Source organism: Nycticebus coucang, chromosome 3 (assembly GCF_027406575.1).
Source record: "Nycticebus coucang isolate mNycCou1 chromosome 3, mNycCou1.pri, whole genome shotgun sequence".
Classification (NCBI taxonomy): domain Eukaryota; kingdom Metazoa; phylum Chordata; class Mammalia; order Primates; family Lorisidae; genus Nycticebus; species Nycticebus coucang.
In genome coordinates, this window is record NC_069782.1 from 87728410 (window position 1) to 87744983 (window position 16574).

General features: G+C 41.5%; 1 pseudogene; it reads left to right on the plus strand.

Moving 5' to 3' along the window:
- The first annotated feature begins 12826 nt into the window (after positions 1 to 12826).
- LOC128581057 (U1 small nuclear ribonucleoprotein C-like) lies at positions 12827 to 13626 on the plus strand (annotated as a pseudogene).
- Positions 13627 to 16574: the final 2948 nt, after the last annotated feature.

Consider the following 16574-nt stretch of genomic DNA (forward strand, 5'->3'; position numbering starts at 1 on the left):
TATCATCAAAAAAGTCATACATTACGATTAAGTAGTTTTCATCCCTGGGATGGAAGGCTGGTTTACTATACACAAGTCCATAAACATTATCCACCATATTAACAGAGGCAAAAATAAAGATCACATGATCTTCTCAATAGATACAGAAAAAGCATTTGATAAAATCCAGCATCCTTTTTTAATTAGAACACTGAAGAGTATAGGCATAGGTGGCACATTTCTAAAACTGATTGAAGCTATCTATGAAAAACCCACAGCTAATATGTTACTGAATGGAGTAAAACTGAAAGCTTTTACTCTTAAAACTGGAACCAGACAAAGTTGTGCTCTACTATTACTATTCAACATAGTGCCAGAAGTTCTAACCAATACAATTAGGCAAGACAAGGAAATAAAGGGAATCCAAATGGGAGCAGAGGAGGTCAAACTCTCCCTCTTTGCTGACGACAGGATCTCATATAGAGAATCCCAAAGACTCAACCACAAGACTCCTATAAGTCATCAGAAAATACAGTAATTATAAGATATAAAATCAATGTCAAAGAGTCAGTTGCTTTTGTATATGCCAATAACAGTCAAGATGAGAGGCTATTGAAGAACACAACTCCATTCACCATAGTTTTAAAGAAAATGAAATACCTAGGAATATACCTAATGAAGAAGGTGAAGGACCTCTATAAAGAAAATTATTAACTCCTAAGAAAGGAAATAGCAGAGTATATTAACAAATGGAAAAACATACCTTGCTCATGGCTGAGATGAATCAACATTGTTAAAATGTCTATACTTCCCAAAGCAATCTACTTATTCAATGCCATCCCTATTAAAATACCAACATCATACTTTCAAGATTTGGAAAAAATGATTCTGCGTTTTTTATGGAACCAGAAAAAAACCCTGTATAGCTAAGGCATTTCTTAGTAAAAAAATAAATAAATAAATAAATAAAGCTGGGGGCATCACCATACCAAATTTTAGGCTGTAATACAAAGCCATAATGTTCAAGACAGCATGGTACTGGCACAAAAATAAAGACATAGACACTTGAATCAAATAGAAAACCAGGAAATGAAACCAACAACTTACAACCACCCAATCTTCAATAAACCAAACAAGGACATACCTTGGGGGATGCTCACTCACAAAAATTGATTCAAGATGGATAAAGGACTTAAATTTAAGGCACAAAACAATAAAAATCCTCAAAGAAAGCATAGGAAAATCACTGGAAGATATGGGCTTGGGGAAAGACTTCATGAAGAAGACTGCCATGGCAATTGCAACAACAATGAAAGTAAACAAATGTGACTTAATTAAACTGAAAAGCTTCTGTACAGCTAAGGAGACAATAATCAAAGCAAATAGACAACCTACATAATGGAAAAGGATATTTGCATATTTTGAATCAGACAAAAGCTTGATAACTAGCATCTATAGAGAACTCAAATTAATCTACATGAAAAAAGCCAACAATACCATATATTTATGGGCAGGAGACATGAATAGAACCTTCTCTACAGAAGACAGACGAATGGCTAACAAGCATATGAAAAAATGCTCATCATCCCTATTTATTAGAGAAATGCAAATCAAAACCACCCTGAGATACCATCTAACCCCAGTGAGAATGGTGCACATCACAAAATCTCAAAACTGCAGATGCTGGCGTGGATGTGGAGAGAAGGGAACATTTTTACACTGCTGGTGGAACTGAAAACTAGTACAACCTTTTTGGCAGGAAATATGGAGAACTCTCAAAGAACTCAAGCTAGACCTCCCATTTGATCCTGCAATCCCATTACTGGACATCTACCCAGAAGGAAAAAAAAAATCCTTTTATCATAAGGACACTTGCACTAGACTGTTTATTGCAGCTCAATTTACAATCGCCAAAATGTGGAAACAGCCTAAATGCCCACCAATCCATAAATGGATTAAAAAGCTGTGGTACATGTACACCATGGAATACCATTCAGCCATTAAAAAAGATGGAGACTTTACAGCCTTTGTATTAACCTCAATGGAAGTCGAAGACATTGTTCTTAGTAAAGCATCAGAAGAATGGAGAAGCATGAATCCTAGGTACTCAATTTTGATATAAGGACAGTTAATGACAATTAAGGACATGGTGGGGGTAAGGGAAGGGGAGAGCAGAGAGAGAAAAAAGGAGGAAGGGGTAGGGAAAGGGAGAGCAGAGAGAGGGAAGGAGGAAAGGGGGTGGGGTGTCGGTGTGTGATACACCTTTTAGGGGCAAGACACAATTGTAAGAGGGACTTTACCTAACAAATGCAATCAGTGTAACCTGGTTTCTTATACCCTCAATGAATCCCCAAAAATAAAAAAGAAAAAAGTATTATACCATATTAAGATTTTTAAAAATGTTATATCTCATATCAGTAATAAAAGTCAAGATCCTTATTTCAAAAAACAAAAAGAGGAAGGGGAAGGGATAAAAGGGGATAGGTGAGGTGGAGGGAGGGTAATTGGTGGGACCTCACCTATGGTGCATATCAAAGATACATGTCAAATCTATTAAGAGTTGTGTATAGAGCTGCCCTGCGACCTTTGATCGGCACCCTCCCGGACCTCCAAAGAGCTGCCTCACGACCCGTGATTGGCACCCTCCCGAACCTCTGGAAGAGTTACGCTGGGACACACTATCGGCACCCAGAAGAGCTATGCTGCACCTGCGATCTGCACCCTCCCAGACCTGTGTAAGAGCTGCCATGGGACCCACAATCGGCACTTGCTTGCATCTCTGGAAGAGCTGCCCCACAACCCACGATTGACACCCTCCCAGATCTCCTGAAGAGCTGCGCCAGGACGTCTGTAAGAGCTGCTCTGAGGGTCCCTCTGGGAACTCCAGAAGAGCTTCACCAAACTGTGATTGGCACCCACCCAGACCTCCATAAGAGCTGCACCCGCCCGACCCGGTAAGAGCTGTGCGGGACCTGCTACCCCACCTTCGGGCCTCCTCACGCCCTGACCAGGAACTCCAGGAGCTGCGCAACCCAGTGTCCTTCCTCCTGTACCCACCCTGCCTCCACACTGCCCACTCATCTGGCCAGGGACTCTGGTAGCTGCGTGCACTCCGGAGACCTCACTGACTCTGCACAGAGCCCTTCTCCTGGCCAGAGACTGCTCAAGACTTGGGCCCTCTGTGCCAGGCACTCCCAGAATCATGTGCAGCATCCCACACCCTGTTGCTGGATCCAGGTGTGTCACACTCCAGAGCTGCTCCAACAACCAGAACTCCCTGGATGGGGCAGCCCAAGAATAGCTACACAGGGCCACTCTCTACAAACATCCAGCAACAATAGAGTGATCCCCCCAGGGTCTAATCTCCCAGAGACACAACCCTAACTCTGAGGACGGCCAGACACAATGGTGAAAAACAATCATAAGATGAAATCAAGGGAAAAACTCTGGCAATATGAATAATCAGACTAGATCAACTCCCCCATGGAACAATGGTGCAGAAACAGCACAAGGTCCCATGCACAAACAAATAGCTGAGATGTCAGAAATTGAATTCAGAATCTGGATAGCAAATAAGATCAAATTAGAATTCCAAGCAGTAACCCAAAAGATGTCTCAAGAATTCAACGAATTCAAAGACCAAATGATGAACGATTTTGACACCTTGAGACAACAAGTTGCAGCCCTCAAAGATCTGAGAAACATAGTAGAATCCCTCAGTGACAGAATGGAGCAAGCAGAAGAAAGGATTTCTGACATCAAAGACAAAGCTTTCGAACGCTCCCAAACTCTCAAAGAGGAAGAGAAATGGAGGGCAAAAACAGATCACTCTTTCAGAGTGATAGATTATCCCAGAGAGCTGTGGGATAATTCGTAGAAAACCAATATTCATCTTATAGGGATCCCTGAAAATGATGAAGTGGCTTCATAAGGCACAGAGTCTCTTCTCCATGAGATTATGAAAGAAAACATTCCAGATATGCCAAGAGATTCTGAATCTCAGATAGCAGACAGTTTCAGAACTCCAGCATGACTCAACCCAAATAAGACATCCCCCAGACACATCATAATCAACTTCACTAAAGTTAATATGAAGGAGAAAATTCTGAAAGCAGCCAGACAAAAGAAAATCATTACCTACAAGGGGAAAAATATTAGAATAACTGCAGATCTCTTTGCTGAAACCTTTCAAGCTAGAAGAGGATGGTCATCAACTTTTAATTTCCTAAAACAAAATAACTTTCAACCCAGGATCCACTACCCAGCTAAACTGAGTTTCATTTATGACAGAGAAATTAAATACTTCAATGACATTCAAATGTTGAAGAAATTTGCCATAACTAAACCAGCTCTCCAGGATATTCTCAGACCATAAAGACCAGCGTAATCCTCCACCACAAAAGTAAACCCACCCAGAAAATTTTGATCAAATTCCAACTTCCACAGTCACAAAAGGATTAAAAATGTCCACCGGACTCTCGAAAGGCTTATCAATATTCTCAATTAATGTGAATGGTTTAAACTGTCCTCTAAAGAGGCACAGGTTGGCTGACTGGATACAAAAACTTAAGCCAGATATCTGCTGCATACAAGAATTGCATCTTACATTTAAAGACAATATAGACTCAAGGTGAAGGGATGGTCATCTATACTCCAGGCAAATGGAAAGCAGAAAAAGCAGGTGTTGCAATCCTATTCACAGATGCAACAGGCTTTAAACCAACCAAAATAAGAAAGGATAAGAATAGACACTTCATATTTGTTAAAGGTAATACTCAATATGATGAGATTTCAGTTATTAATATTTATGCACCCAACCAGAATGCACCTCAATTTATAAGAGAAACTCTAACAGACACGAGCAACTTGATTTCCTCCAGTTCCATAGTAGTTGGAGATTTTAACACCACTTTAGCAGTGCTGGATAGATCCTCCAAAAAGAAGCTAAGCAAAGAAATCTTAAATTTAAACTTAACCATTCAACATCTGGACTTAATGGACATCTATAGAACATTTCATCCCAACAAAACTGAATACACATTCTTCTCATCAGCCCATGGAACATACTCCAAAATTGACCACATCTGGGCCACAAATCTAACCTCAGCAAATTTTAAAAAATAGAAATTATTCCTTGCATCTTCTCGGACCATCATGGAATAAAAGTTGAACTCAATAACAACAGAAATCTGCATACCCATACAAGAACATGGAAGCTAAATAATCTTATGCTGAAGGATAGATGGGTTATAGACGAGATTATGAAGGAAATAACCAAATTTTTGGAACAGAATAACAATGAATACATGATTTATCAGAACCTCTGGGATACTGCAAAGGCGGTCCTAAGACAGAAATTTATAGCACTGCAAGCCTTCCTCTAGAAAATAGAAAGAGAGGAAGTTAATAACTTAATGGGACATCTCGAGCAACTGGAGAAGAAAGAACACTCCAACCCCAAACCCAGCAGAAGAAAAGAAATAACCAAAATCAGAGCAGAATTAATGAAATTGAAAAGAATTATACAACAGATCAATAAATCCAAAAGTTGGTTTTTTGAAAAGGTCAATAAAATAGATAAACCTTGGCCAACCTAACCAGGAAAAAAAGAGTAAAATCTCTAATTTAATCAATCAGAAATGGTAAAGATCAAATAACAACAGGCCCCTCAGAAATTCAAAAAATCTTTAACAAATATTACAAGAAACTTTACTCTCAGGAATATGAAAATCTGAAAGAAATTGACCAATACTTGAAAGTATGCCACCTACCAAGACTTAGCCAGAACGAAGTGGAAATGTTGAACAGGCCTATATCAAGTTCTGAAATAGCATCAACCATGGGCAGCGCCTGTGGCTCAAGGAGTAGGGCGCCAGTCCCATATGCCAGCGGTGGCAGGTTCAAACCTACCCCTGGCCAAAAATCAAAAAAAAAAAAAAAAAGAAAAGAAATAGCATCAACCATACAAAATCTCCCTAAAAAGAAAAGCCCAGGACTAGATGGCTTTATGTGAGAATTCTACCAAACCTTTAAAGAACTTGTACCTATATTACTAAACCTCTTCCAAAATATAGAAAAAGAAGGAATACTACCCACGCATTCTATGAAGCAAACATCACCCTGATCCAACAAGAAAAGAAAACTATGAATCAATATTACTAATGAACGTTGATGCAAAAATACTCAATAAGATCCTAATAAACAGAATCCAACAACACATCAAAAAAATTATACTCCATGACAAAGTGGGATTTATCCCAGGATCTCAAGGCTGGTTCAATATATGTAAATCTATAAATATAATTCAGCACATAAAAAAACTCAAAAATAAAGACCATATGATTCTCTCAATTGATGCAAAAAAGCTTTTGATAATGTCCAGCATCCCTTCATGATCACAACACTTAAGAAAATTGGTATAGAAGGGACATTTCTTAAACTAATAGAGGCCATCTACAGCAAACCCACAGCCAATATCGTATTGAATGGAGTTAAATTGAAATCATTTCCACTTAGATCAGGAACCAGGCAAGGTTGCTCATTGTCTCCCTTGCTCTTTAACATTGTAATGGAAGTTTTAGCCATTGCAATTAGGGAAGAAAAGGCGACCAAGGGTATCCACATAGGGTCAGAAGAGATCAAACTTTCACTTTTCACAGATGACATGATCGTATATCTGGAAAACACTAGGGACTCTACTACAAAACTTTTAGAAGTGATCAAGGAATACAGCAATGTCTCAGGCTACAAAATCAACACTCATCAATCTGTAGCCTTTATATATACCAACAATAGCCAAGCCAAAAAAACAGTCAAGGGCTCTATTCCTTTCACAGTAGTGCCAAAAAAGATGAAATATTTGGAAGTTTATCTAACAAAGGACATGAAAGATCTCTATAAAGCGAACTATGAAACGTTCAAGAAAAGAAATAGCTGAAGATGTTAACATATGGAAAAAACATACCATGCTCATGGCTGGGAAGAATCAACATCATTAAAATGTCTATACTACCCAAAGCAACATATAATTTTGATGCAATTCCTATCAAAGCTCCATTGGCATATTTTAAAGATCTTGAAAAAATAATACTTCGTTTTATATGGAATCAGAAAAAAACTTAAATAGCCAAAACATTACTCAGAAATAAAAACAAAGCAGGAGAAATCACGCTACCAGACCTGAGACTGTACTATAAATCGATAGTGATCAAAACAGCATGGTACTGGCACAAAAACAGAGAAGTAGATGTCTGGAACAGAATAGAGAACCAAGAGATGAATCCAGCTACTTACCATTATTTGATCTTTGACAAGCCAATGAAAAACATTCAGTGGGGAAAAGATTCCCAATTTAACAAATGGTGCTGGGTGAACTGGCTGGCAATCTGTAAAAGACTTGAACTGGACCCACACCTTTCACCATTAACTAAGATAGACTCTCACCGGACAAAAGATTTACACTTAAGACATGAAACTATAAAAATACTTGAAGAAAGTGCAGGGACAACTCTTGAAGGAATCGGCCTGGGTGAATATTTTATGAGGAAGACTCCCCAGGCAATTGAAGCAGTATCAAAAATACACTACTGGGACCTGATCAAACGAAAAAGCTTCTGCACAGCCAAGAACATAGTAAGTAAAGCAAGCAGACAACCCTCAGAATGGGAGAAAATATTTGCATGTTATACCTTCAATAAAGGTTTAATAACCAGAGAACTCAAACATATTAGCAAGAAAAGAACAAGCGATCCCATCTCAGGGTGGGCCAGGGACTTGAAGAGAAACTTCTCTAAAGAAGACAGACGCACAATCTACAAACACATGAGAAAAAGCTCATCATCCTTAATCATCAGAGAAATGCAAATCAAAACTACTTTGAGATATCACCTAACCCTAGTAAGAGTAGCCCACATAACAAAATCCCAAAACCAAAGATGTTGGCGTGGATGTGGAAAAAAGGGCACACTTCTACACTGCTGGTGGGAATGCGCACTAATAGGTTCCTTTTGGAAAGACGTTTGGAGAATACTTAGAGTTCTAAAAATAGACCTGTCATTCGATCCTATAATTCCTTTACTAGGTATATACCCAGAAGACCCAAAATCACAATATAACAAAGACATCTGTACCAGAATGTTTATTGCAGCCCAATTCATAATTGCTAAGTCATGGAAGAAGCCCAAGTGCCCATCGACCCACGAATGGACTAGCAAATTGTGGTGCATGTATACCATGGAATATTATGCAGCCTTAAATAAAGATGGAGACTTTATTTCTTTCATGTTTACATGGATAGAGCTGGAACATATTCTTCTTAGCAAAGTATCTCAAGAATGGAAGAAAAGTATCAAATGTACTCATCCCTACTATGAAACTAATTTATAGCTTCTATATAAAGGCTGTAACCCAAGTATAGCACAAGAATATGGGGAAAGGGCCAAGGGAGGGGAGGGGGGAGGTTATGGTGGAGGGAGGGTAATGGGTGGGGCCACACCTATGGTGCATCTTAGAATGGGTACAGGCAAAACCTACTAAATGCAGAATACAAATGTCTACATACAATAAGCCATGAAGGCTGTGTTGAATAGTTTTGATGAGAATATTTCAGATTGTATATGAGGCCAGCACACTGTACCCTTTGATCACACGAATATACACAGTTATGATTTAACAATAAAAAAAAATAAATTTTAAAAAATTAAAAAAATGTAAAAGAAAACAAAAAAACAAACAAACAAAAAGAGTAGGGTATAAATGTCGTAACACAACAATTAAGTACGTGAGGTGAAGGTTATGTTAACCAGTTTGATGTAAGCATTCCAAATTATAAATAAAATCACCACATTGTACCCCATAAATGCATTAATGTGCACAGTTATGATTTAATTTTAAAAATTTAAACAATAAATTTATTTTCACCTGCCTTGAGTCCCTCTTGTCTTTTTTTCCTCTTCTTAAGAGTTTAACCTTAGGTAAATGAGCTAATTTCTCTGTGCTTCAGTACTCATCTGTATAATAGAATAATACGTAGCCCCTGAGGCCTCTAGGAGATTTGAGTAAAATAATGTATGGGAAAAGCCATTCTTTATTTATTTGTTTTTTATGTCTTTATTCATTTATTTATTTATTTATTTATTTTGAGACAGAGTCTCACTACATCACCCTTAGTAGAGCCATGGTGTCACAGCTCACAGCAACCTCAGACTTTGGGCTTAAGCAATTCTCTTGCCTTAGCCTCCCAAGTAGCTGGGACTACAGGCACCTACCATAAGGCCTGGCTATTTTTTGGTTGCAAACTAAAACATCATTGCTGTTTTAGTAGGCCTGGGCCGGGCTCGAACCTGCCAACTTCAGTGTATGTGGCTGGTGCTGTACTCACTGAGGTACGGGAGTCAAGCCAAAAGCCATTGTTTAAATTGAGGAACATGTGAATTCCTCTGAATGCAGGTGGATTAATGTAAAACAACTCTTAAGCAGGTGTGCTGTTTCCCACACCTGGAATACAAAAATCCTTTCACGTCTTAGTGCCTTATCACATAGATTTGGGAAAGTACCAAGTCCTAGGGTTGCAAAGAAAGCGAAAGGACCTGCAGTTTCCTCATTTATGAAATCGAGGTTTTGGCCATCCCAGAGCACTGTTTTAAGAATCAAATGAATTAGCAAATGATCTAATGTCCACAAAACATTATTAGTCTTTTGTCTTTATTTCATCTTGATCTCTGGTCCCTCCTACCTCCCATCTCAAAATTCCTCAATAATTTTATCAAGTCGGGCAGCGCCTGTGGCTCAGTGAGTGGGGAGCCGGCCCCATATGCTGAGGGTGGCAGATTCAAATCCAGCCCTGGCCAAACTGCAACAACAAAAAAAAATAGCCGGGCATTGTGGCGGGCGCCTGTAGTCCCAGCTGCTCGGGAGGCTGAGGCAAGAGAATCGCGTAAGCCCAAGAGTTAGAGGTTGCTGTGAGCCGTGTGACGCCCCGGCACTCTACCCGAGGGCGGTACAGTGAGACTCTGTCTCTTCAAAAAAAAAATAATAATAATAATTTATCAAGTCATGCAGATGATCTGAGAGCCTCACAAAGCTTCTGGCCTCATAGAGTCAGTAGTCTCCAACTTAAGAAAATGATGACAAACATGAGGTTCAAAGTCAGACTGTCAGGGTGAGAGGCTCACTCCATGGTCAAACATCTCTGCCTCCAGTGTCTTCAAGTTTACTTGGCAATAAAACAGTACCTACTTCATCATAGGGGTGAAATAAGAAACTTGCTCGCAGTAGTGCTCAATGAATACCAAGTCACGTCTGGGTGCCCATAGCTCAGCTGTTAGGGCTCCAGCCACATGTATGGGAGCTGATGGGATAGAACACTACTCAGGCCTGCTAAAACAAACAAACAAAAAGAATTAACCAAATCAGATTTGAAAAGGCGGGTTGAGTAAAGTCACAAAGAGGTGTGGCTAGGGCGGGCTGAGTAGGGCATATGCAGGGTGGGCTTCTCAGGGTTGGATTGAAGTAATGCTGCTCAGAGGCTCTGAAAGGCTCTGAAAGGCTAAAGTAGAGATTGGACGTGCCTTCCAGTGGTGAGTAAGCACATTTTGTGGTGACGAACATTTCTTTTGCGGGAGGCTGTCTGCCTGATGTTCTAGTGTTTGAAGCGGTTTGAGCGTTCATCTCTGTCTCTCTCTCCCTGAGATAAGGCTTTCTATGAAGCCTGGTCTGGTCTCCCAACTCCTGGGCTTTAGTGATCCTCCCCCTGCAGATTTACCCTATAATTGAGATCAAGGGTGTCCTCCATTGTGCTGGCTTTTGGAGCTTTCATTTTTTTAAAGTGCAAGCATAAAATAAAAGTAATAAAATAGAAATGCAAATTTACAGGCCAGGGCCAGTTCATGTAACCAAAAGAATTGTCTATGGTTGCTTTACTTTGGAACTTGGGAATAGTAGAAGCTCCGGTCTTTAAATACTAACGTGTAGTTGCATGAAGGGATGTTTCTTATTTAGAGATACGTATGGGAGTATTTTCAGGTGAAATATCTGCAATTCATCTTAAAATAATGAAGGTGGGTTGTTCAGGAGTGAAGATTGGCCACGGATTGCTCAAACCTACCTTTTTTTTTTAAGTTTTTGACTGGGTTGGGTTTGAACTTGCCACCTCTGGCATATGGAGTGAGTGCCCAACTTCTTTGAGCCACAGCACCCCCACAAGCCTACCCTTTTGAGGTTGCTCTGAGCTATGATGCCATGGCTCATAGGGTGCCAGAGTGAGACTTCCTCAAAAAATATATATATATATTTAGGGCCAGCACCTGTGGCTCAGTTAGTAGGATGCCAGCCCCATATACTGAAAGTGGTGGGTTCAAATCCAGCCACAGCCAAAAACTGAAAAAAAAAAAAAAAAATTTTTTTAAACATTCTTTCCTTCTTCTTTTTTTTTTTTTGAGACAGTCTCACTTGTTGCCCCAGGCTAGGGTGCCCTGTTGTCCTAGTTTACAATAACCTCAAACTCTAGGCTCAAGGGATCCACTTGCCTCAGCCTCTGAGTGCTTGGGACTCCAGGGATGTGCCACAAAGCCTAGTGAAAATATTGGGTTTTTTTTAGTAGAGGTGGGGTGTTGCTCTTGCTCAGACTAGTCTTAACTCCTAAGCTCGAGTGTTCCACTGGCCTCCGCATCCCAGAGTGCTAGAAAACTCCTCTCACCAGCTTCTTCTGGACAAGGATAAAACACAAATATATCCTCTAGAGCTCATTGTGGTGGTGAACTAAATGCTCATTTTTCAATAAAAGAAATTGTCCTTTGGGCCATAAGGCAGAATTCAGTGTGCCTGTGTTTCCAGGAGATTTGATGTGAGGGGTGGGTATTTTTTATTTAAATTTAACTCCTAAGACTGGGTGGGATGGTGACTAATTATTTATTTTATGTATTTTTCTGTGTTTCTCCTTCATCCATGTTGGTTGATTAGGAGCTATTTTGACCAGGTGACGTATGTCTGGGCATTTCTCCCTGGTCCTGAGCTGATGTGATAGGGACCCAGAAGGGCCAGAAAATAGCCTGACCAAGCTTCACTGTGGTCAGCCCCTCTCTCTTAGACCTAGTTAGCTGCCATCTTTGGGCTTTGGGTTAGGGGTGTCTGGAACACTCAATAATTAAGTGTGTAGTGTTCTTACAGTCTATCACACCTGTTCTTATTCTGTGGGTCATGATCCCTTTGGGGGTTAAATGACCCTTTCACATGGGTTGCCTAAATACATCCTGCATATCAGATATTTACATTACAATTCATAACAGTAGCAAAATTACAGTTATGAAGTAGCAATGAAAATAATTTTATGGTTAGGGCTCACCACAACACAAGGAAATGTATTAAAGGTTCACAGCATTAGGAAGGTTGAGAACTACTGGTCTATCAGCATAGGTTTCTCATCCTTTCCTTATAAAGCCTTGAATCCCATCACAGGAGTCCCAACATCATGATCTCATCTGACCCTAATTCTCTCCCAAAGGCCCCACCTCCAAATGCCATCAACATATGAATTTGGGAATTAAGTTTGCAACAGTTGAATTTTAGGAGGACACATTCAAACAAACAGAAACCACCTAGGTCTAGTGTTCTTATGTGAGGCAATTACTTGATAAACTTCTGTTCTACAGAAATGAATCTTTTTATGCTTTCTATGTCCTGGTTATTTTTGGTAACTGTACTCACCTACAAAATTATTTTCCTTTCCTCTACGTTTTCAAATGCATGGAGATTGCAAAAGAATCTCTCACGGTTTTTAAAATCTCATCCATCGGAGCTCTTGAGACTGGCCTCTGCAGGTTAGAAGTTTGAGTTTGGAGCTCCAGCCTGGATGATCGAGGTTTTTTGCAACAACCCTCTGGGGAAGAAGGTCAGGTTAAATGCAACACTGACATCATTGGGTACCTTAAGAAGCTGATTGCTGCCCAAACTGGCACCCGTTGGAAAAAGATTGTCCTGAAGAAGTGCTACATGATTTTTAAGGACCACGTGTCTCTCGGGACTATGAAATCCAGGATGGGATGAAGTTGGAGCTTTATTACCAACAGAACAGACTTCCTTCACCCACCCTACAGTTCTTTCCTCCCACACTGGTATGGAGGCTTGTTATTAAAAACTCACACTAGAAATTAATTGCCAATGGCCAGCAGGGAATACGTCCAAGTTTTATTGTGACTACTGTGATACGTATCTCACCCATGACTCTCCATCTGTGAGAAAGACACACTGCAGGGGGAGGAAGCACAAAGAGAATGTGAGGGAACTATCAGAAGTGGATGGAAGAGCAGGCCCAGAGCCTGATTGACAAAACAACAGCTGCTTTTCAACAAGGAACAATACCTCCTGCTCCATTCTCTGCTCCTCCTGCAGGGGCAATGATTCCACCTCCCCCCAGTCTTCCAGGTCCTCCTTATCCTGGTATGATGCCAGCACCCCATATGTGGGGCCCTCCCATGATGCCAATTATGGGTCCTCCTCCTCCTGGGATGATGTCAATGGGACCTGCTCCTGGAATGAAGCCCACCATGGGAGGTCACATGCTGATTGATGCCTGGGCTCCCAGTGATGAGACCTCCTGCAGGTCCCGTGTTGGTGCCCACTGGTCCTGGAAGGACTGGACGAGACAGGTAAGGGTAGAGGGGAGTTTTCTTTATGTAGATTTCATATTACTTGTTCTGTTTCACCAGGAGATTGTGGTGCTGTGACTCTGGGTGTTTTCTTAATAGCATGGTAAGGAAGACTTGCTTGGCCTTTTGGCTAAGATCAAGTGAAAGGTACAGTGTACATAGCACTTTACAACTATGAAAACAAGTGCAGCCTACTTAGAAGAAAACCAACTGGACTCTAAATTACACACACCTTCACAACAGACTCCTGACTACTTGTAAATGTAAAACATTTAATTTTAAGATGTTGACATTACAATATATAAAATAACTATTAGAAATGCATATAGTGTGTTCTATACCTGCCAGGTGTAAAGGCTACAATTTGTTTTTAAACTGTAAGTTACACTGGTTATGACTTGTATCTTCACACTTGAAAAAGCCCACGTTCTATCACACTGGTGTGTGGTCAGACTTAAAAGCCCCAATCGTTAAGGCACTTTGCTAAAGTCATAACCAGCTTTATTGCAAAATGACCCTGTACACATTTGTTAATTCTTGCACCATGATAGCTACCTAACAAGTCATCAAGGTGCAGAAACACGCATCAGGAGGAGCAAGGAATATCACTCAGCCCTTCTGCATAGCGGCACCTTGTCACTCCCGAGGGCAAGTGATATCACTCACGTCACTGAGGTCTGTCAACAGTCACTTTCACTTTCATCCTGAGTGAAAGGTGGAATGACTTAAGTACAAATGCAGCATTGTATAAAGAATTTCTTCCATAAATGTCACAAATTAAGACAAAGGATTTTGCAGAATTTACTATAAAATGCCACACAAACTACCTACACTTAAGCTCTCCCTCCACATAGGCAGCGAGGCAACTGTGTGTCTTTGGGCATGATGGTGACCCTCAGCGTGGGTGGCACACAGATGAGTATCTTCAAACAAACTCACCTGGCCCACTTCACCAATGGCCCATCCTGAAACCTCAAGTTAGTTTTGAAATCCTGGGTGATCTCCCTCAGTAATCTCTGGAAAGGCAGCTGGGGTTGAGAAGCACAGTCCATTTCTGGTAATGAGAAATCTCCAAGCGAGCCATTGTGTTGGGTCTGTAGCCATGAGGTTTCTTTACCTCATTGGAAGAGGGGGTGCTCATCCTGGCCCCTTCGGTGGCTGTCTGCTGTGGGATGGTTCCCACTAGTGGATTTGCAAGCGAGGGCATTTGCTTTTACCCAACAACAAAGTCTTAGGCTGCTTCAGATTGCCCCATTTCTTTTGCTTCCTAGTGAAGAGCGTGAAGAAAAGATGCTCTTCCAACAAAAAATCAAAGAGCTCTGAGCAGCTGGGTGGGGCGGCTCATGCCTGTATTCCTAGGACTCTGGGAGGCTCAGGCAGGTGGATCTCTTGATCTCACGAGGTCCAGACCAGCCTGAGCAAGAGTGAGACCCCGTCTCTACTAAAAAAATAGGTAACTGAGGCAAGAGGATTGCTTGAACAAGAGTTTGAGGTTGCTGTGAGCTATGATACTATGGGCCTCTATTGATAGGGTCCATCGCCTGGACTCAACTCAAATAGAACTGAGAACAAGGACACAGAAAGGAGTGCACAAGTCCGGCCCAGAAAGGAATGCGCACACCGATCCCCACCCTCCCCCAACCTTTATATTCTCACCACACCTTAACTCATGTGATGACTTCTTTTTCAATCTCAGCCCACTTGCACCCTCAGGGGCCAGGATGCACCCGGTAGGACCCATTCCCAACTAGGCACACTCTAGTTCTGATGAATGGAAGGGAAATGGGAGGACCCCTCTGACTCCTGTGCAGAATCCCTCCAATTATTGGTAAGGGGAGCATTGGTCTATAGCCCCTCTCTGAGCCTCATAATCTCCTCCCCTTATTTTCTTTTCCAATTCTTAGAGCCCCTCTCTGAGCCTTTCAACTTCTCTTTCCTTTCTCCACTCCAAGTCCTCGCTCTCTTTTCCTCCATTTCTGGGCTGAAAACTCTGATAGTCTGTGCTTCCTAAATCTGGTTCCAGTCATGGACTAACCCCAGTGGGTGAGACTCACCCATCCAGCGCCTAGTGCATGAGGATGCCCCCCTCCAGGCCTGGACCACTATTTTGAGGGCTGGTTAAAGGTTTCTAGGGATGCCTGGTAACCTCCCTCCCCCAGCCCTGGCCACCTCCTCCTCGTAAGTTCTCTTTTCATCCTCGCTTTAACTTCATCTATTTTCTACTTCCAGTTTCAGATATGGGGACCTCTCAGGCATGGACTCCCCCTTCCTCACCTTTAAGGTGCCTCTTCCTTTTTTTTTGAGACAATATCTCAAGCTCACCCTGGGTAGTGTGCCATGGTGCAATAGCTCACAGCCACCTCCAACTCGTGTTCAAGAGATCCTTTTGCCTCGGTTTTTCTATTTTTAGTAGACATGGGTCTCACTTTTGCTTAGGCTGGTCTCAAACTCATGAGCCTAATAAATCTACCCACCTCAGCCTTCCAGAATGCTAGGATTGCAGGCATGAGCCGCTTTGCCCTGCCTCAGCTGCCTCTTAACTCACCTCAAGCCTCTACAGCTTTATCCAGACCTTAAAGCTAAACATCTCATCCTTTTCTGTAATACCTCTTGGCTTATGAATCTACCAGACCATGGCCCACATGGCCTGAGAATACCCCTTTGACCTTTCAATCCTCATAGACCTCAGACCTGGACAATTACTGTTGGATGTTGGGCAAATAGTCAGAAGTCCCTTACATCCAGGCCTTCCTCCTCCTCCGAAACATTTCCTCTTGGTGTTCATCTTGTAACCTTCTCAAATTTTCCTTGCACAGGACAAAGCAGCCCTTCCCAAACCCCCTGAGCCCTCCAACTCTCCATTATGTTCCTTTCACCCAGAAGACAACCCTCCCCTTCCTGCCCTCTCATAGTCTCCCCACCTCAGCTTCCTCGCTGTTCACAGAATTCCAC